The sequence below is a fragment of the Phoca vitulina genome, unplaced genomic scaffold (assembly GCF_004348235.1).
Source record: "Phoca vitulina isolate PV1807 unplaced genomic scaffold, GSC_HSeal_1.0 scaffold65, whole genome shotgun sequence".
NCBI classification, from domain to species: Eukaryota; Metazoa; Chordata; class Mammalia; order Carnivora; family Phocidae; genus Phoca; species Phoca vitulina.
The window spans coordinates 2,715,924-2,743,418 of record NW_022589768.1 but is presented as its reverse complement, the minus strand read 5'-3'; positions in this window follow the sequence as shown (position 1 = coordinate 2,743,418).

Below are 27,495 nucleotides of genomic sequence, written 5' to 3'. Positions count from 1 at the left end.
ATTTTATTTATTTATTTGAGACAGAGAGAATGAGAGAGAGAGAGCACACGAGAGGGGGGAGGGTCAGAGGGAGAAGCAGACACCCTGCCGAGCAGGGAGCCCGATGCAGGACTCGATCCAGGGACTCCAGGATCATGACCTGAGCCGAAGACAGTCGCTTAACCAACTGAGCCACCCAGGCACCCAGACCCATGTATTAAAATAGTATAATTGACAGGACATTGAAGTCGGATATACGCAGGTTTGAAATCCTTCTTCCACTTCCTGGACCAATTCGGGCAAGCCATTGTGTAACCAGCACCCAGATCAGAAATAGAACATTAGCTGCCACCCAGATGCCTTTCTTGTGCCTTCATCATGATATACCTCTCAAGGCAAACACCATTCTACTTCTCTCACCGTACATTTTGGTTTTGCCTCTTTTTGAACTTATTATAAATGGAGTCATGTAGTAGGCACTCTGGTGTTACTGTTCAAGACTGTTGTCTGGGGGTGGACTGTTGTCTCTCTCTTTTAAAATCGATATATAAGTGTTCTTTATATATGCTGGCTAAAATCCCTCTTCTCCCACTCATTGACTTGACTCTCATTCTTTAACAGTGTCTTTTGATAAATAGGAATTCTTAATTTAATGAAGTTCAGTTATCCTTCTTTTTCTTTATGTTTTTTTTTTTCTTTTTTTAATAGGGGGCTGTCTGTTGAGCTTGTGTTCTTCTATGCTACTATCTAGAAGCTTTATTGTTCTACCTATTACATTTGGGTCCATGATCCCTGTAGAATTGATTTTTCTTTATGGTAAGTGTTAGGAATTCAGATATTCTTTATTTTTCTGGTTAGTGTATTGACTTAGCACCATTTACTGAAAAAATCACCCTTTCCTCAATGTATTTCAAGATTGTCTTTTTGTCATAATTTATGTGAACATATATATGTATTTCTGGACTCTCAATCCAGTTCCATTAGTTCTTTTGTCTAGTTTTGTGCCAGCACACACAGCCTTAATCATTGGAGCTTTATAATAAGTTATCCTATCTGGAAGTGCAAGTCATTTAAAATTGTTCTTTGTCTTTAAGTTTGATGTTGGTGACCCTTCTGCAAGTCCATGCAGATTTTAGGATCAGCTCATCAATTTCTACAAGATCTGCAAGAAATTGGTTAAGACTACATTGACCACTGACTCTACAGATAAATTTGGGTGAACTGACATCCTTATAATATTGAGTCTTCAAATCGGTGGACATGGTATGTTCCTCCAATTAATTAGATCTTTCCAAAATTCCGCTCATTAACATTTTATTGTTTTCTGTATAAAAGTCTTTCACTTCTTATCTGCAGATTATTTGGATGTTACATCATGTGTGCATAGTGATAATTATTTCCAAATATTCTCCAATGCTTTGAACTTCTATTTATTTTTTCTTGCTTTATTTATTTGTATTAACTAGGATATCCAAAGCAATGTTGAATAAAAGTTGTGATAGTGGCATCTACCTCATTCCCAAACTTAGGTACGTGCATTTCCATATTTCACCATTAGTTATGTTTACTGTATATTTATTTTGTAGGTTCCTTTTATCATATTTAAAAAGTTCCTTTTTATTCCCAATTTGCTATCATTTTTTTAAAATCATGAATGGGTGATTAATTTCCCAAATGTGTTTTTTTCCATTTATTTGAGAAAAATGGTTTTCTCCATATTTATGTTAATCTGGTGATTGAGCTTTAAATGTTAAACCAGTTGCATTCTTGAAATAAACCAGTTTGGTTGATCCTTATTAATTTTCTTTCTAATATATCACTGGATTTGATTTGCTAATATTTTGTTTTTGATTTTTTTAATTTTAAATTTTGATGTATATTCATGAGGGAGATTGGACTAGACTTTTCTTTATATAGAGAGAGAGAGATAGATATAGATATGGATATAGATATAGATATAGTTATAGATATAGATATATTTTAAGGGTTTGGAACCAAAGATATCCTGGATAGAGAATAAAAGAGATGGAAAGTATTCCTGCTTTTTCTTATTCTCTGGAAAAGTTTGTGTAAAATAGAAGTTCTTTTGAAAATATTTGGAAGAATTTATTGTTGAAGCTGAGTTTGGAGTTTTCTTTGTGGGAGGGTTTAAAATTATGGATTCAATTTCTTTCATAGATACAGGAATATCCTAATTTTCTATTTCTTCTTAGTGTCGGTTTTGAAAGTTGTATTTTTTCCCAGACTCTAAAGCTTTTCATTGATATCTATGGTTTCCCCCACAGTATCATCCTCTGTACCATCAAAGCCGATTGGTGATGTTACAGTTAAAAAAAAAGAAAAACATACACCACAAATATCTTTATGATTTTCTTCCAAGTTGTTATCTACCCTCTGCTGAATCTGCAAGTTTTTATGTTGTCACTTTTATTTGAATTAACTCATGACTTTGTTTTCTTTAATGGAATCACATCACTAAAGTTAAGCAATTCTTTTTATTTATTATTATTATTATTATTTTAGAGAGACAAGAGAGGGGGACAGAGGGACACGGAGAGAGAGAAGTTTTCTTAAAGAGAGAACTTTAGTTTTGTTATTAATTACTTTTATTTATTTATTTTTAGGGAGAAAAGAGAGACACACAGAAAGAGAATGTGTGGGGGCAGAGGGAGAGGGAGAGAGAATCTTAAGTAGACTCCATGCTGAGCACAGAGCTCAAGGCAGTGTTTGATCTCACAACCCTAATATCATGACCTGAGCCGAAATCAAGAGTTGAGGCTTACCCAACTGAGCCACCAGGCACCCTAAATAAAATCTGTAGGAGGTCTCCAATGTTCAACACCTCAACTATAGTCCTGCTGGGTGTGTTGACTGGTAATGCCAGCCTTACCGTGCTTTGAAAATTTGGTAACTTTTTTCTACCTTCCATTATACCACTTGGGCACATAGTACAAATAAATGAACAGACTCTGTTGAAGCAACGACAATATGAATAGTTATAACCAAATCTGGGCCTGTGTGAGGAGTGAGAACTACTTCGAAATTACTACATGTCTGAAAATGATTTCATGATGTCATCAATCCCAAGTTTAGAGCTATTTAAAAGTTAAAAAATTTCATAGATGAAATATAGCAGTTCTTTTTAAACATACTGGTGCTTATCAATCTTTTCTCTCTTAGCAAATCTTTATTTTCTCTTATGTATAAAGTAGCATTTATCCCTTATAGGAATAGAAAAATATATGTCTATATTTTCTCCTATTTGTTCATTTAATTTATTATAAGGTATTTTGTATAATGTAATGTAAATCTGTAATTTATTTTGAAGAATGATTTGAGGTCAGGACCTAATATTATGTTTTCCCAAGTAGTTGTAATAATGTCTATCACAAAACACTGAACTGTCACTGTTCCACATGTTTAAGATATTCATCTCCTTAAATTTGTTTCCCATTTGTTATTTTAGTAGGAATCTAGTTGGGCAAGGTGTATGGAAAAGCAAAGTGCTGTTCATTGAAATTTCCATATCACCAGGAAGTTTCTGAATGGTCATTTCTTCTGAAGGAGAGTTCCCATCAGGGCTTTATTCACCCTGTCTGTCCCCAGAGCCTAGAATTGAGTCTAACTCATGCTGCCATTGAAACTTCCTCTCAAATTCCCTATGGTTCTTTGGAAACTCCTGCATGGAGGAAGAGTAGAAATTACCATCCACAACCACACCAGCTAGAAAATGGTCAAGCAAGACCATGGCTTGAACCAAGTTTCCTGACCATGTGTCTCCTGTGATCTACCATGAGGTCATCCTTGGGGGTCACTTCACCAGTTTGTGTTACTTCTGATGGAGTTGACCATTTCTTGTTCTTTTCGTCTCACAATACCTGTGCGATAAACACTACACTTTGTGGACAATTAACTCAATGAACTTTTATTAGGTTACTGTGGGCATTGAAAGAGGGGATATTTATATAGTTAGGCAGGGTTCAGTGATTTTCCAGAAGGCCATGTTTCCTGTGCCATCTTTCATAGAACATTTGGAATGCAGTGTCCAATCAGGAACTTTTCACTTATCAGATCACTTAAGTCATTTTCTATGAGACAACCCAATTTCCCACCAATGATGCTCTGGAGAGAACTGTCAAAAGTAAAGCAGGTGCTCTTGCTCTCAGAGTGACTATGGTCTCAACTGATGATGACATTTGTGCCATAAAATAAAAACCCACCATGATTTCATTTTTCATGAGGCTGTCCTCCGAGCGGGGTCAGTGGCCCGGTTCAGCCCAGCACAGATGACAGATAACCAGTGCTGACTTCCACCACTGGCTTCTCTGAGCCATTTGGGCGTTTGCTTCCCGTAAGGCTAACCGTTTGGGAAACTGAGAGAGCAGAACAGGTGACATCAGGTTTGAGGTAAGAGATATAGAAGGGAACATGACCCCCAGCCCCTGAGTTAGTTGGGATTCTTTGTTTGGAGATAATGGAAAAACCAACTCAAATAAGCTTGAACTATATCAAGCCATGGTTTATGGTTCATGAATGGAAGATTTTCAAGGTAAGGGTGATCTGAGGATGGGATTACTTTAGTCACTACAGTTTCTCAAGGACCCAGCCCCTTTTCTTGTTTCTGTTCAGCTTTATGCAGTGTCATGTTTAGCTTTGGGGTGACTTCTTCATGTTTGCTAAGTTGTGGTCACTGTTCCAGGTTTGATATTGGTGACCTTAAGTAAAAACATCTCTTTCCTAGAATTTGTCAGCAAACCTCCTCTCACCTCACTGGGTTGTCTGCTAAGTTTAGACCAGTTGCTGAGGCTAGGGAAAGCCAGATGCAATTGGTTTAGGCCACTTATCTGAATTAACCCTGTGGCAGGTAGTAGGACTCTTACAGGATCAGACCAATCAGGATCCACCCAGGGCACCGAGTATGGGGTCAACTTCCCCCAAAGTACAAAGGCTTTGTAAAGATGTCAAGAGCTTAGGTAAAATTGGGTACTGTTAGGATGGGAATGGATACCGAGTAGCTAACCCTCAAAAGCCCCTGGCAAGGCCATGCACCAAGTAGATTAGAGTCCAGAGGGGAGATAAAATAAATGACATTTAACTGTTGCCATGAGGAACATTCCAGAAATTAGTATACAAACTCTCTGGTTTTAAATTCTGTTACATTTTTCTGTTTCTGTTTTAACTTTATATGTGTGCATCCCTTGATTAGTTTACCACCCCACGTCATGTATACACATGAACGTGTCTACATTCCATGCACAAATATACACACAAGTCCTCCACCGCCTTCTTCATGCTAATGGGTCAAATTTCACTCTGGGTACTAGCAGTCGTTCCGAATGATTTTGGGAATATTGCAGGCTGGATCAGTGGCCTCATGTACTTGAGTTACCATGCTAGTTTGTGGGTTATGATGGCAGGAAACTAGACACTCTCCATTTACCCTCCCCCACCTTCCCTCTGACATAATTGTGAAAATATAGAAGGGGATTCAGATTTCCACCAAAGCTGGAAACCAGAAATATTATTTAATGGCTTACTAGAAGCCAAGAGAAATGTCTACTTCACAGAACTGAGAGGAAGCGCCCAGGAACAGAGTAAGGCCATATAGGGGAAAAGAGGTCATAAGAAATTCTTTGTCCATTATAGCCTCTCTCTCTCCAACCCACTCCTGGACTACAATCCCAATGTACTAATGGAGAAATATAAATTCGGCAACTGGGAAACTGTGGGATTAGTGCAAACAGAAGGTTCTGTTCTTCATTCTGTGTCTTGGACGAGGAAATAAGTTATGTGCCACTTGAGACCAGAAAGCTGACCGGGCAGATCCTTCCTTAGGTTGAGTAAATTGCAGATCACAGGAGAGTTGGCTGGGAATGGGCAGAGATGTGAAGCTCCATGGAGGCAGATAGATGGGGGTGGGGACTAAACCAAACTACACACACTTTTTATGAACAAATATCAAGCTTGAGATCTCCCCCTGATCAAAGGATTGAATGAAGAAGAGAGAGAACCAGGGACTCAAGAGTCTGAGGAACAGTGTACTTTGGAAAAATTTATTATGGGAAAGAGCAGAAAACTTTTAGAAAATGTCTAACTTGAGCGCAATAAACTTCAGGAAGTCACAGATGAGATGAGAGCACAATAGGCTTTCATGAAAAGGGAGGTTATTGTGATAAGGAAAGCTTTTAAGAAAACTGGAATTTAATTACTTTTTAAAATAGTTATAACAGATCTGGATGCAAAAAGCAACAAAAAATGCACAGAATATTGCATTCCTTTTCAATTTATGTGGTTCCTGGGGCTGAATCTACATCCTGCACCCCTCCCACTCCAAGACAGATGTTTTCAGGAGTTCGAAATTTGTTTTTTAAATGTATATTTAGCCTTTGTTAGTGAAAAGAAAACGGTAAGTTAAGTTCCTTCTTTACTCTTTCAGCTTTCAGAGACCAACGTCAATGAATGCCAAATGTGCTATTAAAACTGCTCCAAATGTTAATAGATCTGACTTCTTTTAAAATTTTTGGCCTGTGTTGCCAGTTAAAGGTGGAATGTAAGCTTTGTAAGGTTACAGGTGTACGAAGGAGTTGGGTACCCAGCTTTGGGACGTTTAGAATGAACCTAATAAACAAAATGTAGTGTTTTGCATTAAAAATGAAGTCACTGAATCAAAATCAACAGTGGAAGTAGTAGAGACGCAAGCTGAGAAATGCAGATTGGTGTTTTTCAAACCGCGCATGTTACAGCCACCAGGGAGTGCCCCAGCTGCTGGCACGGGGGGCCAACGGGTTATAAGGCCTGTGGCCCAGGGCCCTCTAGGCTCACATGAACCAGAGCAGCTAATTTTGATCCTTTTTTTCCTTTAAAATAATTCTTTATAATTTGGGCATCTGAGATTTTGTTTGCAATTGTTTTCAATGGCTAGAACCATTTGGAAAGTGATACTGAATCGGATTGAGAAAAGCTCTCAAAGTTTGGAAAAGAGGTACAAAGAAAGAAAGAGAGCAGTGAGGATGGCATGGAGCACGATGTGGCAAGGGGAGCCACAGGTGGGTAATAGGACCCCTGCAGAAGAGCGTGGCCACGGAGAGGGAAAGCAGCAGAAACGAATAGGCGCAAGAAAGCGTCTGAACCTGAAGAAGCACACATTCGGTACAATTAAACAAAGGAAAGACCGGCACATCCTGTGTGGTGGCACCTTTGTATATTCCTACAGTCATCTAGGTAGGGAGTAAGAACATAAAAAGAAGTTGATTCTATTTATATTCAGGCTCACCATAGACTTTTCCAAATTAGTGTTTTGAAACAAAAACCTTTTAGCTTCCAAATTTTATATCAGCAAAAGTTTTCATAGATGAAGGGCATCAGTGAGACCTTATCTTTTCTCTTTTTGGGGACAGGGGAGGGAGACTGGAAGCGCCATAATGTAAAATACCTACACATTCTTTTTGAGGACTATGACTCCACAGAGCAGTTAAGTTGGCCAAGAAATGATTCAAAATGAGTAAAAGTGGGGTTCTTTCAGTACAGAAGGACCAACTTGGAGAATTAAAGGAGGAAGATGGAATTGTTTTTGTCTTATGTATACTTTGTAAGCTAAGTGCAGGAAAACAGAGCGAATATGATGTAAAAGTTATGATTTAATTATAATATGCTTCTGAAAATCCCAAATATAAGGTAACAAAACTGGGAAGAACGTAGGCAACAGGGACAAAGAAGTGTGCACTGGGTGTTCATCTCACCCAGGAGCAGGACAAAGAGATTTTACTTTTGATTTTGATCATGAGAGTAATATGTTTTCAAGTATGATTTTATAAGACTTCAGGGTAATCACTAGTCTAAGTTTTAAAAAAGACCAATGTTAATATCACCACAGAAGGCAAAAGTAAATGAAACCTGGTGTGAAAGTACAAGAAAGTATAACAACAACAACAACAACAACAACAAAACAACAATAAAAAATTCTCTCAAATCCCAAAAGCATGAAACAAGATGAACATAATTAAGATCAAACATATTATCCATGACAGCACACATAAGAACATTAAGATAGTCAAACAGAACATTAATCTTAGTCTGGGATAAAAAGATAGCAAACAAAATATTATTATATGTTATTCGTAAAAGACTATCAAAAGAAAGGAAAAAAGAAAAAAAAAGAAAAATGGGAAGATTAAAAGAAAAATCTTGAGTTAATAAATCTTAAATTGTTTGTTCAGGTAAACAAAGAAGTCAAAAAGCAAAAATCTTGAGTAAAAGCCTCCTATATTAGGACTATGTAATTAAGAATTAAAAGTACAAAAGCATTTAAAATTGATGGAGATCATTTTATTTTGACAAAAAGTACAGGGCACCCTATGGACATAAGGGTTGGAATATACCTGTGATGAGTAGCATGTCATTGACATCTTGACATGACAAGATATTTTTGTATAAGGTAATCAAGAAGAAAAATTAGAAAGGTCAGCAGAGGAGAAAGACTTTGCCATAGTTTCTTACATCTCTGAAAGATCAAGCAGCTCCAGCTAGGTGAGAATACAGAGAATCTGGATAACAACATTACTAAGTTTAATTAAGTAGACCAAATTGAAATTTGTACGTTACTCATAGTTGAGTGCCCTTTGGTAAGAGTGCATTGAACAACTATAAAATGCAATTAGATCACAAAGAAAGTCTTAATACATTTCAAAGGGGGGAAATTATATAGTTCATTTTTCTGTGATTGCAAACTTCAATCACATGGGAAATAACTGAAATCCACTAAAAAAATACAGAACCTAAATTTGTGATTTCAAACATCCTAGAAAACAGTAAAAATGAGAGTCCCCCATAACTGCTGTAGAGGCACCACGAAAGCAGTAATAGGGGGAGAACAATGGCTCAAAAACAGAGTAACTGTTGGGTTTGAGGATGAGGGAAGCTATCAAAGATGGAATCCAGGTTAGGAAAGGAAAGGCAGATTCAGATTAAATCTCATGGAAGCAGGAGGAAAGAATAATATTAGCCCCAGATTAACAATTAAAAGTCAATAAACAATAGAGGTTATAAAGAAATTAATCTAATCTCTCTTTAATTTTTTTTTTTGTGAAGGGAGAAATAAAAAAATATAGAGAATTTTTCGGTGTAATTAAGGAAATAAATTTGAACATCTTAAAATATAGACTAATTTTTTATTTTTATTTTTATTTTTTTATTTTTTTTTAAATTTTTTTATTGTTATGTTAATCCCCATACATTACATCATTAGTTTTATATATAGTGTTCCATGATTCATTGTTTGTGCATAACACCCAGTGCTCCATGCAGAACGTGCCCTCCTCAATACCCATCACCAGGCTAACCCATCCTCCCACCCCCCTCCCCTCTAGAACCCTCAGTTTGTTTTTCAGAGTCCATTGTCTCTCATGGTTCTTCTCCCCCTCCGATTTCCCCCCCTTCATTCTTCCCCTCCTGCTACATTCTTCTTCTTCTTTTTTTCTTTCTTAACATATATTGCATTATTTGTTTCAGAGGTACAGATCTGAGATTCAACAGTCTTGCACAATTCACAGCGCTTACCAAAACACATACCCTCCCCAGTGTCCATCACCCAGTCACCCCATCCCTCCCACCCCACCCCCCACTCCAGCAACCCTCAGTTTGTTTCCTGAGATTAAGAATTCCTCATATCAGTGAGGTCATATGATACATGTCTTTCTCTGTTTGACTTATTTCGCAAAATATAGACTAATTTTAAGGAAAATATAGCCATAAAAATTTACATTAGAAGTGGAAAATTTTGAAAGATAGAATAACCGAGGACTGATTTCCAGAGATGCCAAAATTTACACTTAAAGAAGAATGTGGGCACCTGGGTAGACGGTTTTATTGGTTAGATTTGTTTGAATGTATAAGAAACAGAGAAAGGAAATACATGGAAATTTCCCTTATTCATTTGTTAATAACTCTGGTAACAGAATGGACATGACCCACTCCCTCTACCCACAAAAAATTACAGTGCAATTTGAGTTACGAAAATAGGCAAGAAGTCTAGAATGTAACACTAGCAAATTGAGACCAGCATTCTGTTAAATTAAGATGAATTCAAGACCCAATTTACAATATTCCTGGAATGCAATAATGATTTGATGTTAGAAAAATTTTACTATAATATATATCCATAGGTCCAAAGAAAAATATCAAGAGTCACCAAAATGGCATTTGTTAAAATTTAAATTCAATTACCAAAGAATAATAATGAAGTAGGAATGGAAAATTTCTCCTCGATGTTATCAAGTTTCTATCTCAAATCCTCTTTTAAGCCAAGAGTCTTAACTACTACTCCAATGCAGAGCCACTTAGTGATAATTACAATGAACTAAGCTGGTGGGGAATATAAAGCACGGTGTGAGTACAGGATATGTTCCTGAATTTTAGAGTGACATGGAGCATTTTACCGGTAGAGGCTGGTCTGTTGTTGACGGGTTCCCTCTCACCTGTGAGTACTGATCAGGAAAGGGGCAGAAATGAATGAACCTTTGTGCTGCCCCTTCTCCAGGAATGAGAGGAAAGAGAAAGTAGGGCAGACTGCTCTTCCAGATCCCTTTGAACAGCAGTGATGTAATTCCATTGACTGACTTCAGTAAAAACAGAGGAACCATCTTCTAGAAGAACTTGACCAGATGCAGACTGGTGCTGAAGACTTCCAGGAGGGCAGGGAGGGAAAGAGCTCTGAGTTATCGAGCTAGGTGACTTGACATTCATGATCTATAAAGCTGACAGCAGCCAAGTGGAGAGGCTTTATCCTTGCGGAATGGTTGAATATTTACACACACCACTACTTCAATATGCGAAATATATTTTTCGATAAAAATTATTGGGCGACATGCCATACATACAAAAGAATAAATAAAACATCCGTTTGCAGTTAGTGACTAATAATAAAATGTATACCCATGTGCCCTCCATCCAGTCCAATGGCCTTAATGCTGAGTAATTCCCCACTTACTCACCACCCCCTGCCCGGAGTGGGGGAAATCACTATCCTGAGTTTACATTGATCATTCTTTTGTCTGTCTTTGTGTTTCAGTCCCTATGTGTAAATGGACAAACCAAACAGGGTTTAGTTTCACCTGTTTTAGAACTTCACGTAAGTGGGATGTGTGCTTTGTGTGATAACGGCGGCCATGACAGTGCCTTGGGTGTCTTTCTGCAGGGAACATAACCGACCCAGGGTTTCGCTGGTGGGGTCTGAAATTCAAGACTGTTAGTGACAAGGACACTTCCCACATGCTGCTCACCAGCAATGACTCACTGCCCACACCAAGGATAGACCTCAGGTAAGGGTACCAAGGTAGACCTGTGCTGGGAGACAGGGCCTTTGTGGGCCAACTCTGGCTCAAGGACTCCCTGAAGCTCCTTTTCACGCCTGCATGGCATTCTGGGATGCCTCCACCCAGACTTCTGACCCATTCCTTCACTGCAGTCTGGCTCTTCCCGACTCCTTCCAGTCTCCTCTCCTTCCTTCCACAGAGGTATTTTCCCATCTGTTGCGTATATGTTGCAATGTATTCTGCTATTTGTCTGTTGATGGACACCTGTATTTCTCTTTTTCTTTTCCTTTTTTGAAGTTTTTTACATTATAAACCAAAGGCAGGGAAAAATTATCCTGTGGGTCAAATCCACCTGATTCTGTAGGGCCTTCAACATAAAAAGAGTTTTTTATTTTTAAATAGCAAGAAAAAATCAAAAGAAGTATAATATTTCATGGCACATGAATATACAAAATTAAAAATTCAGCATTGGGTGCCTGTGTGGCTCAGTCAGTTAAGCATCTGCCTTTGGCTCAGGTCATGATCCTAAAGTCATGGGATGGAGTCCCACATGGGGCTCCCTGCTCAGTGGGGAGTCTGCTTCTCCCTCTGCCCTTCACCCCACTTGTGCCCTTTCTCGTGCATGTGCTCTCTCTCTCAAATAAATAAACAAAATCTTAAAAAAAATCAGTGTCCATCAAAAACATTCGATTGGAATGCAGCTGTGTTCATTTGTTTACGTATTATCTAATGACTGGTTTGCTGCTACTCTGGCAGGGTTGAATAGTTGCTGGATGCACTACGAAGAATAAAATATTTACCATTTGGCCCTTTACAGAAAAGTAAAAAAGCCTTGCTGTAAACACTTGCTGTTGAGAACGATCTGATGTATATGTGTAAGGATTACTCAGTATATGGTCATGGCAGACGAATGTGTGGGTCACAGGATACATACATGTTTAACTTTATTAGGGGATGCCAAACTGTCTACCAATGTGTTTACAGTAATTTTCTCTTCTACCAAGAGTGGATTTAGAGTCGGTCGGTTGCATTGTATCCTCACCAACAGTTGATATTGTTCAACTTTTCAATTTTCACCAGTTGGATGGCCATGAGAAGGTTTCTCATTGTGGTTTTAATCATCATTTCCCTAATGCCTAATGAAACTAACGGAGTTGAACATATGCTATGGTCCACTAGCATTTTCTCTTTCTGACATAACTCTTTTTACTCATTTTCTCTTGGATTGTTTGTGTTTTTATTAATTGGTTCAGGAAAGCTCTTTATGTATTTTGTATATTAATCCTTTATAATTTAACTAAATTAAAGGTTTCATTGAATTCATGGCATTTTTTTGCTATCTTTATTGTGTTTTTTATTTAGTAGAAGTTCTTACATTAAAAATATTTTGTTATAGAAAATTTCAGTCACATAAAAAATAGAAGTCCTTAATTTTAACGTAGCTGAATTTTAAATATTTTATGCTTCTATTTGTGAGTTTTATATTTTAAGAAATCCTTATTTATCCTCAAGTCCCAGAGGTATTCATATATGCTGTCTTCTGAAAGTTTTATAGTTTTCCTTTCATAATCACCTGGAATTTTTTTTTTTAGTCCACTTGGAGTTGATTTTTATGTATGATGTGGTGTGAGTATCCAATTTGATTTTTTTTCCCACATGGATACCAGTTGTCTCTGTACCATTCTTTGAAAAGTACACCTCTTTTTTTCTCCTGATAGGCAATGCCAACTTGGTCTTATAGTAAGTTTCACATAGATGTGGATCTATCTCTAGACTCTCTAGGATTTTCTATTCATTTACTTGACTACTCTGACTGATTCCCTACTGTATTAGTTATTCAGGTTAATAATACATCTTGACACAAGCCTATTGGCTTCAGCTTCTTCTTCAGTTGTGTTTTGCCTCTTCTTTGATCTTTAACATTTCCATGTAAGTTTTAGAATCAGCTGTCAACTTATTAAAAAAATCTGCTTGGATTTTGGTTGTGGGTTGCATTGACTTTATAGATAATTTGGGGGAGAACTGATATTTAAAATGTTGTCTTCCTATTCAAGAATATGGGGTATTTCTGCAATCATTAAGTTTTAGAAAAAACCTTCCATTAAAGCCTTGCAATTTATCCCATCCAGGACTTGTCCAACTTTTGCTAGAACTGTTCCTACGTTCTTATATTTTTAGGTGCTATTGTAAGTGGCATCTTTTTACTTTCAATCTTACTGTATCTTCAGTTTTGGATATTGCCTATGAAGAGCCATGATAGTTGGATGTTTCTAGTCAATAATCTTTGTCCCTTTCCTTATATTCCTGGTTGTCTTCTACAGTGCATTGGTCATCTCCCTTGTAATGTCATTGATGGGGTTCCCTGAGCCTTAGCATGGATGTTTACTCCTCTAGGGGATTCCATGCATCTGCAAAGCACTGAGGGCACCAGAGTTTGAATATCTTACTGATGAACAGAATCTTTAATCGTCTATGGTTTTCTTAATCTTTAGTGCAGCTTTTAGTTTTGAAGTCAGTTTTGTCAATATTTTTTTGGTTAACATTTTCTTCTTTTGTCTTTTTTTCATCTTTTATTTTCAAATTTCCGTGTCCTCATGTTTAAGACATATGTCTTTTAAATAACATGCAGCTGAATTATTTTATCCTTCCTTCCTGAGTTTAGTCCATTTATACTGTTTGTGATTACTGAGGTGTGCATTTAATCATATCAATCACTTTATTACATATTTACCATCTTTCTTTATCTGTTTTTTCCCCCATTCCTTCCCTTCTATTAGTTAGGAAGTTATAACCTCTTTGTTCCTTAGCCAAGAGGTGATCCGTTCACAATACAAGTCAGATTATGTCATTCCTCTGCTCAAAACCTATCAATTGCTTCACTTTTCTCTCAGAATAAAAGCCAAAGTTCTTATGAAAGCTCATAAGGCCTATATAATTTGGCCCCTTGCTCTTTTCTGACCCCTGTTTTTCCTGCCCTGTTTGTTCTAGACACAACTGGCCTCCTTGTTTTTTTTTTAAATACCCATAACATATTCCTAGTGCAAGACCTTTGCACCTGCTGTCCCCTCTATCCAGAGCCTTCTTCTCTCAAGCATTCTTGTGGCTCACTACTTACAATATCAGACCTCTCCTCATTTTCCACCTTACCATTTAGGTCTTTCTTGATCACTCTACGTGAAACAGCAACAACACACTCCCCAAGCCCTTCCTTAGCATTTAAGTTCAGCATGCCCCTCTGTTATAGGATGTATTGTCCTGTTTATTTGTATTCTTTTTTTGAGAGAGAGAGAGAGAGAGAAAGAATGAGCTGGGAGGGGAGGGTCAGAGGGAGAGAAGGGGGAGAATTTTAAGCAGGCTCCATGCCCAGCATGGAACCCAATGTGGGGCTCGATCTCACAACCCTGAGATCATGACCTGAGCTGAAATCAGGAGTCACGCTTAACTGACTGAGCCACCCAGGTGCTCCATGATATGTATGTCTTATCTAATAGAATGCAAGATCTGTGAGTGCAGGATTTTTGCCTATGTGGTTCACTGCTGTATTTCCAGTGTCTGTGGCATTGATTTACATGGGGTAGGAACTTAGTATTTGTAGAATGAATGGACTAATCCTTTTTGGAAAGTGAGCAGTCATTCAGATTTTGTCTCTCTCCCCTTACTTGTCCCCCAAAAGATTTGGGCCAACTTACAGTGAGGGTGTTACAAATCTGATGGCCCTGGGGAAGTGAGGGGTCATTTTATGTCTATGTGAGTGCAAGACCTTTTGCTGACTCTTGTGTCCTGACTGATTCCTCTGTTGGGTGGCTGGCCTTGTCCTCTACCTGGATCACTGCATAATGTCCACTCAGATGTGCTGGGTCGGTCCCGTGGAACTCTGAAAATTTGCATGAGTGCCCAATGCTGAAGACTATGGTCTGGGCCATTTTTCATTGACCCCAAGGCTCATCTTCTGCAGTCTTTCTGTCCAGGATCCCCCTGGGAACTTCTCTGAGGCACACGGAACTTCCAGATCCCCTTCATGGTTGGGAAATTATGGCTGCCCTGCTCAGTGCTGCCTTCCCATTCTATGCCATTTAAGGTGTGTTGTCTGGCAAAATGTAGGGCTTTTCCTAGTGCTGCAACTTTCCTCAAGCTATGTTCAGGGAAATGGACCACTAGGCACAGTATTCTTTAAAACCCATCTAAAGACTTTGGCCCTCTGCCTCCAGGTTTCATCCTATAAGTTGGTGAGTTCACAAGCATCCATGACTCACCTCTTGACCCATCTCTCTCCTTCCCACATTCCACGGGTGAGAAGGAGTGGAATTCCCCTCTCTCCTTGTGGCAGAGATTTCTCTGACTTCATATCTCCATTCCATAGTTTATGGTAAAACACTATATAGTCTGTGCTTGCCTCTGATAAGTAAATAAATGTTTGGAGTTAAGATTCTTTTTCCTCCTGTTTTATTTATTTAAAGCTTAGTTTTTGAAACCATTGTCTTGTTGAGGGATCAAAGATTATTTTAACTATTTTTTCCTGCCTCTGCATTCTTTCTGTGACAGGGTCAATAAATACAAACTGACACATACTTACACGAGCAGAAAATGAATGGAGTAACTGGGAACTTCCTGGTATAAACTCAATTATGTGCGATATAAGTATCTGATTTCTACCTGCTCAAACTGATGATTTAATCAATTAAGGAGGCTTAAATGACATAATGCCTTTAACACAATTATCATGGTCCTTGACAGGCAGTTGGTGTGCTCAATAGATACTGGCTGCTCTTTTAATGTTTCTAAAATCTCTGCAAGTGATGACCTCATTTTGAAGGTGAGACTTCATCTGCACCCCTTATGAAACATTTAACTGCACATTGGTTGGAGTTTCTCCTGAACTATTGGCTGGCATTACCTCTAACCTTAATAACTCCAAGTTCCTTGAGAGCAGACGTATCATGACTTACTTCTCCTTGCCTGCTGGTGCACAGTAGGTCCATTCATTCCATATTGTTTGTCTGTCCTGAGCCAGGATCATGCTGGGTGCTGGCAACATGAAGTGGAATAAGCATCAGCTCCTGCCAGATGGAGACAAGTAAGTGCACTCAAGTGTTACGGCTGCTGTGATCCAATGCCAAGTGGCCAAGGAAACACTTCACAGAAAAGTGACTGTAAAGCTGTGCTTGAAAAGATGAATGGGTTTTCCAGGTGGACCAAGCATGGAAGGACTTCCCAGGAGGGGGAGCTGTGTGGACAAAACACCGCAGTATGAAATGACAAAAGCAAACTCAGGGAACCACAAGCAGTTCAGTGCAACTGGAGTGTAGGTGAAGCCTTGCAAAATAACAAGAGTGTTCAGGGAGATGGCAGGGGCTAGATCTTTAGGCAGGGGAGAGGCATGGTCAGATGTGTCTTTCAGAAAAATTCCCTTAGCTTGGAGATGGAAAATGGGTTGGAAGGATCCAAGACTGGAGAAGGGAGACCACTTAAAAGACTAGGAAACAAAGGTGAGTACAGTGGAAAACAAAAGAATATAGAATCCATGGGGCCTGATTGGTTTCCTAGAAAATGCTTGTTTTAATGGAATGATGGTCACAATGGAGCACCTAACATGGGCTGGGAATTCATACAGTTCAACATTTAATCCTTATAACTACTCTCTTAGATAAGGACTGTTATGATCTCCATTTTACAAATAGGAAAATTGAGGGCATAGAAAAGATAAATAAGTTACTTAACATCACCCAGCTAGTGAGTTGCAGAGCTGGGATTCAAACCAAGGCAACCCAGCTCCAAGAACCAGTTCTCTTAGCCCCTGAACAACACATTCCACAGAGAATGGACCTTGGTAAAATGGGAGGGGAGAATGTCTTCCAGGTGCAATACTTCTAGGTAATGAAATCCAGCATAAGACTAAATGTAGATGAGGAGAAAATGGCATTGTGGGAGAATATGGAATTAGGTTCATAAGCTCCGTGAGTTTGGTCAACACCATTTTTTTTTTATTGTGATAAAGTACGTGTAACAAAAATTTTACCATCTTACCTGTTTTTAAATGTGCTGTTCAGTGGAATTAAATACATTCAGATTGTCATGCAACCAGACTGAAACTCTACACCCATTAAACAATAACTCCCCACTCCTTCTCCCCCAGACTTTGGCAATCACCATCCTACTTACTGTCTGTGTGCATTTGATGACTCTATGTACTTCTGATAAATGGAATCATACAGTATTTGTTTTTTTGTGACTGACTTATTTCACTTAGCATAATATCCTCAAGGTTCATCCATGTTATAGTATGTGTCAGAATTTCCTTCCTTTTTAAGGTTGAAAATATTCCATTGTATGTATGTACCATATTTTGTTTATCCACTCATCTGTTGGTGGACACTGGAGTGGCTTCCATCTTTTGGCTCTCCTGAAAAATGCTGCTAGGAACACGGTGTGCAAACAACTCTTCAAGACCCTGCTTTCAATTCTTTTGGGTGCACATCCAGAAGTGGAATTGCTGCATCATATGATAATTCTATTTCTAACCTTGTGAGGTTTCTATCCTCCCTTGTGATTTCTTCTTTGATCCATTTGTTGATTAAGAGTGTGTTGTTTAATTTGCACAAATCTGTGGATTTTCCAGTTGTCTCTCTGTTATTGATTTTTAAGTTCATCTTATTGTGGTTGGAGAAAAGACTTTGTATAATGTCTAACCCTATTGAGACTTACTTTGTGGCTTAACATACGGGAGAATGTCCCATGTGCACCTGAGAAGAATGTTTGTGTTGCTCTTGGGTGGAGGGTTGTGCACATGTCTATTAGATATAGTTGGTTTGCTGTATTATGTAAGTCCTCTGTTTCCTTACTTCTGTCTGGTTGTTCTGTCCGTTATTGTGAGTGAGGCATTGAAATCTCCAGTGGTTACTGTAAAACTGTTTGTTTCTCCCTTTGATTCTGTCCATTTTTTCTTCAAATATTTTGATGGTCTGTTACTAGTGTGTAAATAACTGTTGCATTGTTTCACTGTACTGAAATCTCTATTGATATATAATGTCTTTCACTGTTTCTCGTCACCTTTTTTGATTTAAAGTCTATTATGTGTCATGTTAGTATCGCTATCTCTGCTCTCTTTAGGTTATTATCTGCATGGAATATCTTTTTCCATCCTTTCAGTTCCAACCTGTTTGTGTCTTTAGACCTGAAATGAGTCTCTTATAGATAGCATATAGCTGGATCTTGCTTTTTTTCATTCATTCTGCCAATCTCTGCCTTTTGATTAGAGAGTTTAACCCATTTACATTTAAAGTAGTTAGTAATAAGGAGAGACTTTTGTCATTTTGCTATTTGCTTTCTGTATGCCTTATCACTTTTTTGTCCTCCCCCCCCCTGCATTTTTGTCTTCTTAGTTGATTTTTTTATAGTGAAACATTTTAATTCTCTTATCATTTCCTTTTGTGTATATTCTATAAGTAGGTTCTTTGTGGTTACAGTGGGGAGTATAGTTAACAGCCTAAAGTTATAGCACTCTAACTTGAATGTATACCAGCTTAACTTCAATAACATACAAAAGCTCTGCTCCTCTAAGATCCATCCCAACCCTTTGAGTTATTGATGTCATAAAGTCACATCTCTATACATTGTGTCCAAAAACACAAAATAATAATTCGTTTAATATGTTAGTGTCTTAAATCACATAGAAAACAAAAACTGAAGTTACAAATCATTGTTACAACAATACTAGTTTTTATCATTGCCCATATATTTACCTCTACTAAAATCTTTATTTCTTCATATGACTTCGAGTTATTGTCTAGTGTCCTTTGATTTCAACCTGATGAACTACCTTTAGTATTTCATGCAGGACAGACTTAGTGGTACCAAACTCTTTCAGCTTTGGGGAGTTATGTGTGAATGTCTTAATTTCTCCCTCACTTTTGAAGGAAAGTTTTGCCAGATAAGATTCTTGGTTGACTTTTTTTTTTTTTCCTTTTAGCACTTGGAAAACATTGGCTCACTGTCTTCTACCTCCAAAATTTCTGATGAGAAATCTGCTCATAATCTTATACAGTATGCCTTATATATGATGAGTTGCTTCTCTCTTGCTGCTTTCAAGATTTTCATTTTGTTTTTGTCTTTTGATAGTTTGATTATAATATGTCTTGATGTGGGTCTCTTTGATTTATCCTACTTGGAATTTACTGAAATTCTTGATTTTGTATTCATGTCTTTAATGAAACTTGGGAAGTTTTTGGCCATTATTTTCAAATAATCTCTCTACCCTTTTCTCTCTCATCTCCTTCTGGGACTCCTGCAATGAATATGTTGGTCTACTTGATGGTGTCCCACAGGTCCCTTATGTTCTGTTTACTTTTCTCCAATCCTTTCTCTTTCTGCTCCTCAGACTCAATAATTTCAATTGTTCTAAGTTCACTGATTCTTTCTTCTGCCTACTCACTCTGCCTTTGAATACCTCTAGTGAGTTTTTCATTTCAGTTATTGTACTTTTCAGCTCTAGGCTTTCTAGAATTTCTTTTTCATTTGTTTGTAGATTTTCTATTTCTATTAATATTTGCATTTTGTTCATACATCATTTTCTTAATTCTCTCCACATTTTCCTGTAGTTCTCTAAGATAGTTGTTTTAAATCTTTGTCTGCTTGGTGACTCATCTGGTCTTTCTCTGAAATGGTTTCTTTGTTCTTTAGGTTTTATTTATTTTAGAGAGAGAGAGTGCACATGCACGCATGCATGAGTGGTGTGGGGGAAGGGCAGAGGGAGAGGGAGAGGAGAGAGAATCTCAAGGAGACTTCACTGAGCACAGAGCCTGAAGCAGGGCTCAATTTCATGACCCTGAGGTCATGACCTGAGCTGAAACCAAGAGTCGGATGCTTAACTAACTGAGCCACTAGGCACCTCTCTCTGAAACAGTTTCTGATGGTTTATTTTTTTCCTTTGAGTGGACCATAATTTCCTTTTATTTTCTTGGTATGCCTTTTGATTTTTTGTTGAAAACCGGACATTTAAATCTAATAATGTGGTAAGTCTGGAAGTCAGTTAAATACTTTCTCTTCCCCAGAATTTTCTGGGGGTTTTTGGTCTTTTTTTTTTCAGTTTATTTTTTGATTGTTGTGGGCTCTGTGCTAAGGATCAGCCTGATGTATAAACTCAAGGTCTTCTTGGGTCTTTTCTAGCCTAAACCTTTCCCTGGCCATGCACAGTGAGTTTCCTCTGTATATGCAGTTGCTCTTGAATGACCTATTCTTGAATGCCAGTTTCCTAAAGGGGAAAAAGAGAAAACTGAATGGGGAAAAAGTATGCCAGCCTTTTAAGTCCCCTGGAAGTCACTTCAACTGCAGGGGGAGGAGTTTGCAACAATGACTGGGGGGAATGTAAAAATGGCCGCCTGCTTCTGTGTCTGCACCTCCATGATCAGAAGCAGCAATCAGTGATCAGAACCTAGATACCCGATTTTTGCAGGACAAGGTCATTATTGTCCACTCTGACTCACACACACTTCATGCCAACCGTTGCAGAAACAGGTGCATAGCTGCCTGCCATGGGGCTGGAGTGGGGCTGGGCACTGCTGGTGAACTAAGAGCTGAAATTGGCAGAAACTAACCACATATTACTGTCTAAACCTTCCTCTGGAAGTTGCAAGACATCAATAAATTCCAGAATTCCAAAATAGTTCCGACAGAGTCTGCCAGTGCAATTGTCTAGGTGGAGAGACAGATCCCTGGTACTTCCTACTCTGCCATCTTCCGAGGCTCCAGTAAACCTGTTTTGATGCTTTTTGTCCATCAGTTTTGAATACCATGTGGAGGAAAATGATGAGCGTGCTAGCAGATGTCTAGGCTGTAATAAGGGCAGGCTCATTCATTCCAGGAGAAGAGGATGCCTGAAGGGTTATTACTATTATTTTTAACACATCCTGTTGACACATTAGTGTTTCATTCTGACTTATTTGAAGTTGGCATCACTGTTTTGTGACATTGGGAAAATTTTGATTTGTTGCCATAAAAGCAGACTGAGATGAAAAACATGCTTAATCTCAATGGATACTGCAAAAGTCCTTTTTTTCTAGCTGATGTTTTTTCCAACAGAATATATATATATTTCCAACAGAATATATATATAATATATATATATAAAACATGTTTCTGAATGCATATTTTTCCTCCCTCTTCTTTACAGTCATCATGTTTAAAACCTAATTCTGAATTCTTAAAAAAGTCAGTGAGCCAATTACCTCAAATTACTTAAAAAAAAAAAAAAAGGCATTGCTTACTCCCTTGGAGGTGCAAATGAGCCAAAAGCCTCTGTGCATGGTTCTGGTTTCCACCCTCAGAGGTAGAATGCAGGTTCTTTGGTTCCTGGGAAGCTCCTGCTGGGGCATTTGTACTTCGAGATCAGCCAACTTGGCTCAGGAGTGGCAGAGAGAAGGTTTGGAGACTCAAGGTACCTTTAAAAGCTTCATACCTTGTAAAATCCAATTACTATTTAGAGGGAATGGTGATGTTAAATATAGTTGTTCCTCTATAAAAGGTCTAAAAGCATCCCTTAATTGGAATTGAATGCAGGCTCCAAAAAAAAAAATGCATCTTGATTAGAGAGAAAAAAGCAAATGAGACTGGTTTCTTTAGTCAGTTGATGTATGTTTATATCTATAGCTAGAGCTGCACATGGATATAGACACACATCTGTATGTATTGTTCATGTGGGTCAGAGAAAGGATGTTTCTAATGGTGTTACAACGGGCTGCTTTCTTGCAGTTTCTAATTAGAGAGAAGGTACTAACTCAGCTTCAGATTTTGTATTTTGCTCTGTTGTGAACATTAAGGTCTCTAAACCCAAATTTGAACAGGACTCGGGCCCTGTGAAGGTGGAAGGGAACTTCCTTGTGACAAAGGTCCCAAGCTCCCGTCTGGGGAAGGGTGGTACCCTGAACCACTTACGTGCTCTAGTTCCCAGGGCGATCCTCGCCCCTCCCCTCCTTTCGTCCAGGTTGGATGCTGTTTCTAAGAACGGTAGCTGGAGTTGAGTCCATGTTGCTGGATGGATGGTTTTTCTTGGGATGAATGTCTTCCCAGTGATGTCATCTAATTTTAGACTGCTGGAGATGGAAATGAGGCACCAGACTCACATTCAGGAAGCAGATGTCAGAGAATCTGCTCACTCACACCCTGAAATGAAGCTCAGAGCACCACTGAGAGGGATTTCAGAGGGACAAGGAAGGGTTGGAAAGGAGCAAAAGGCACAAATCTCTACCTGGAGGGAATTTGGCTCTCAGCAGAACTGACCTGGGGCAGCCTTCGCCGGACCAGTAACCCTGGATACACTTGAGGAAGTGTTGGGGCATTTCTGTTCAAATCCCACAGTGCCAAGAATCAGAGTTAGTCAGTCAATAACAAGTATTTTTTGAGCATTTATATTACTAGGTACAGGTAAAAAAAAAATTGGCAGTGGAAAGGAAGAATTTTACTTAATTTCAATGATGTTGTTAAGTTTAAATATGAAGGACTCCAAACTGGAAACAGCATTGGGTGATTCTGATAAACAGAACAGGAGCAACCCTGCAATTTTTTTTTTTGGAAGATATTTTTGTTAAGAAATGGCATTCTCACTTACTTTGAGGTGAGAAACCCCCTATAGTTTGTCACTAGTTTTAAAAGTGTGTGTTAGTGGTTTTTTTCTGTCCTGTCCCTCCTGGGGCTCTTTCTCCCTCCCCCTCTCCTGTCCCTGCAGAATCATGCCACGCCCCACGCCCCGAGACACGGGTGGTCTCCACTCTGTGTTTCCTCCCAAATGTTACCATTCTTCAAAACACTGTAAGCATTAAAGAGAATCAAAAAGAAAAATAATCAGCTCCCATCTTCACTTTCCCATTTTTCTTTCTCTGGAAGGCATATTTTTAAAAAATTCATCTATCTTGATTCTTTAGCCTCCTAATGAAATAATACAAGTATATTAGACAAAATCTGGAAGTTATGAGCAAGAAGAAGAATGAAACGTTTACTTGGAATCCCACTGTCATGATTTTCATGCTTATACGACCTGGGATCCGGGTAGCCCGTCCTGACTGCAGACTCCCCTAGGTCCTGAGACTCTCCACGGATTCAGTCAGAGGGACCCGAAGTATCTCCACGTGGGGGAAGAAGAGGTGTGCCACTCCTGGTGTGAGCATCCCCCTTCCTCTGTGCACTCCGCCCCCCCTCCCACAGATCCCGCATCTTCACATCTCCATACTGTTGTCCTATTTTCCTGTTGCCCTGGGAACCAGGACCCGTGGGACACAGATGCTTGGCACCGAGGTCTCAAACCTCTCCTAATCTAACTCATCCAAAACTGAAACTTTGGCTTTTCTTCCAAGCATCTTCTTCTGTTTCCTGTCTCCCTGAAGGACCCACCACCATTCCAGTTACATAAGCTAGACACCTACCAGTAATTCCTGACACTCTTGTCTCCCTCACCTCTGAGCCCATGACAATCCATGGCCATGAGCTGTTCCCTTGGCTCTTGCATGCCTCTCCAATGTATCCATTCCTGTCCATTTCCATCCCAACCCTGGTCATCACTTCATGCCTGGACCACTGTGCTAGAAGCCTTTGTAATTGGTCTGCCCACATCCACCACAGCTGAACTCCCATCCACTCTCCATCCTGTAGCAGAATGATCTTTCTGAATGTAAATCCCAGGCATGTCACCATCTGGTATGTAACCCTTTGTGTCCAATTGAATTGGCTGTCCAATTCTCCTCGGTCAAAATTCCACAAGAAGGCCTTTGAGGTCCTCCATGGTCTGCCTCAGCTCTTAGCTCATACCATGCCCCCTACATTCTCCTGTTGCAACTTTTCTTCTTCCAGTATGTAAATTATCTCATAACTTTGTTAGCTGTGTTTTTTTTATATGAAGTTTTAATTTTTATAGTGGCTAAATTAGTCTTATATGTTATGACTTACGGATTGCTTTGTCTTCTGAAGAAGGCTTTCCCCATCCTAAGAGTACACAAATATTCTTATATCTTTTCTTTTAGAGCTTTGATTTTTGCACTTGATTTATTGCTCTATCTTTAGGCTTATGTGTAATATGAGGTAAGGTTGAATCCGTATGTTTTTCCATATGGCATCAATGATTTCATCTGCCATCTCTAACCCCTTCGCTCTCCAGTAAATGTCATAAACTAAGTTCCTATATTGTTAAGTCTCTGGAATCATCATTTTGTTCTGCTAATCTCTTTGTCTTTTGCTGCTGACACAAAAAGACACACATTACTCTAACTTTGTAACGTATTTCAGATTCTAATAGAATTACATCTGCCAAATTGTTCTTATTTTCAGGACTTTCTTCATCATTCATGCATATTTGTTCTTCACTATGAATTTTAGATTTATATGACCTTTCACAGAATTGTCAAATAACCCCAATTCTGTGATATATTTTGGTGGTGATTTTTATTGGGATTAAACTGAACTCATGGATTAATTTAGGGGATAAATTATCGTCTTTACACTGCTTCTTCCTACCTAAGAACAATGTAGTATTCTTTTGTTTCTTCAAAGTGTTGCAGTTTTCATCCGAGTCTTGTGTGCTTCTCGTTTGATATTAATTCCTAAATATTTATATTTTTGTTGCTTTTGGGGAGGCAATGTCTTTGTTATATTTTCTACTTGATTTTTGCCTGTTTATGGGACAGATACGGAATTTTATGTTTCTTTGTCCTGTTTCTGGGGTATTGCTGAAGTCTCTTCCTGGTGGAATGGCTAAGTGGTTGGCTTTGGACTTAGAGGAAGCAATCCTATCATATAAGAACCATGACGTTTTTCCTCTTCCTTTCCAATATTAATGTATTTTAATATCTTATTTCTTGTTTTGTTTGTTTTGTTTTATTGTACTGGAGGTTGGAGAGAGCAGTAACTAATAGTGGGTACAAGAGAAAAAAGTATGTGGGCTAATTTGATGGATGAAGGGTGGAACTTGGTAGGGATTGCTATAGGGAGGGAAATTGCCAGGTCACTGTCATGCTTGGAAGCTCATCCAGTGGTTTCCCTTACAGAAAAGGGAGAAGGGGAGTGGGATGCTCCAGTTCTGAGAAAATGAACTGAGAGGAGTGGTTCCAGAATGTAAAGGGAGGAGAACTTCATTCGGATGATGGGAGAAAAAAGAATGAGTTCAGTTCTAGACAAGTGGAGTCAATGACCCATGGGACCTTCAAGTGGAGAGTCTATCGGGCATCTGGGCATTTAGATATTAGCATGAACCCTTATTCCAGATGAACAGCTGCTCCCACTGAAACCATCTGGGTTTGCCCCTCACAGTTCCAAGTCTGGGTTGGTGGTGGATGGGGTGTCAGGTGGTGCAAGAGAGCTGTGCAGGGAACATCTTAGGTATTGGGAAGAAGTAGTGCCAGTTCACTTGCAAGTGAGCACATGGCAGGTGTGCATGCCAGCTAGACCCTAATCGTGTCAGCCCATGGGATAATTTCGGGATTTAGATTCTGGATAGGAGCTGGTCAGTGAGGATGATGACAAAGCTTGCAGCACATGAATCTGTATTTTTTATTTCCAAACCTCCATGATGTTCTAAAACTGCATTTTAAAAAAGCTAGATGATTTTTTCAAGTCTAGGAGAGGGTGGTAGGTGGCAATGGTGGAGGAGGGGAAGGAGTGCTTAAGTCCCCTGTGTGTTTGGAGACAGGGCCAAACTTGAATTTTGACAGGAACTGGTCCTCTCCCTTGTGACACCAGCTAATGATTTGTCTGCTGGGCTGTATTTGGACCTCGGGCTGTCATTGCTCTGATGTGGCTCTTGCAGATCAAAGAGGGAGGCAGTATGCAGCCGTGTCACCCCCCCCTCCTCGCTGTCGCCTGCACAGGGACCCTCACGCTGACTTCCAGGGTACCGGGCTGGGGTTCTGCACATCATTACCCAGATTAATGAGGACAGATGGGTTTTTGTATAATCAGCCTTCCTCTGCTGCCAGTCTGATTGGGTCGCCAGGTGGAATAGTTCAGTAATGAATTCTTACAAATATAGCAACCAATTCTGACTTAGGAAAAACACAGCGATGGGGTGCTAAAGTAGGCAGTAAGAAGATCCTGCACTATTTTGCATGAGGTTTACCCGAGGGTGGGCAGGCAAGATGAGCAGGCTACCGGTTCAGTTACCTTACTAACAGGTAACAAGGGGGAAATGTGGGGCCTCGCCCTTCCCTTTTCTTACCAACCCTCCTCAGCCTGACACCTCGCTCAACGTCCCGGGCTGCACGGTGGTGAAAGAGCAACACACCAGGGAAACTTAGTGGACTCGTTCATAAAGAAAACAGGCGGTACCCAAGCACTGGGCACGTGAGATACGGGGGACAGATGGAGGACTGGGCTGGGGAGAGATGGGGATGGGGAGAGAGGGGATGGGGAGATAGGGGTATGGGGAGAGAGGAGGATGGCAGAGGGCGACGAGGGGTGGTGGGCAGGGACAGCTGTGCCGTGAGCTTGGGGCCAGTGCGGCCAGAGGCTTGCAGGTGCACCTGTCAATTCCACATCATCTGACAGTCACCGATTGTAGGTGGTTTTTTGTTTGGTTTTGTTTGGCTTGCTTTGTTTTGTTCAATTTTTTTAATTTATTTTTTTGTTAAGAAATGAGGCCAGGGATATCAAGAGAAGCTACCTACTGTATTTGCAAAAGTGGGTGATAATAGCATTTGACCTTATCTCTACCATCATCCGTTCTCAGTTGTTTCTTCCTTCCTTCCTTGTCCTTTCTTTCAGATTTTATCTATTTATTTGTCAGAGAGAGAGAGCACAAGTCGGAGGAGTGAGAGTGGGAGAAGCGGGCTCCCTGCTGAGCAGGGACCCGGATGTGGGGTTCGAACCCAGAACCCTGGGGATCATGACCCGAGCCGAAAGCAGACGCTGAACTGACTGAGCCACCCAGGTGCCCCAGCTGTTTTTCTATAAATTTGCCTCATTCAAAATAAAAGGTGGCTTCTCCCTCACACAAACCCTATCTCCTCATTGCATTTATCAAATTTACAATGCACTTAGTTTTCTACCCAGCAATCTGTATTTAAAGATCTCTGAAGTGGATTTTTAAGTGACAAATGAACTGTGAAGAAAAGTAGGATTGAACCCCTTTCTGAAATTTTTAAAAAAGCTTGTGGGTTTGAATGTTCATTACAGGATTATTCATAACAGCCCCAGATGGAAATAATCCAAATGTGCATCAACTGGAATATCATTC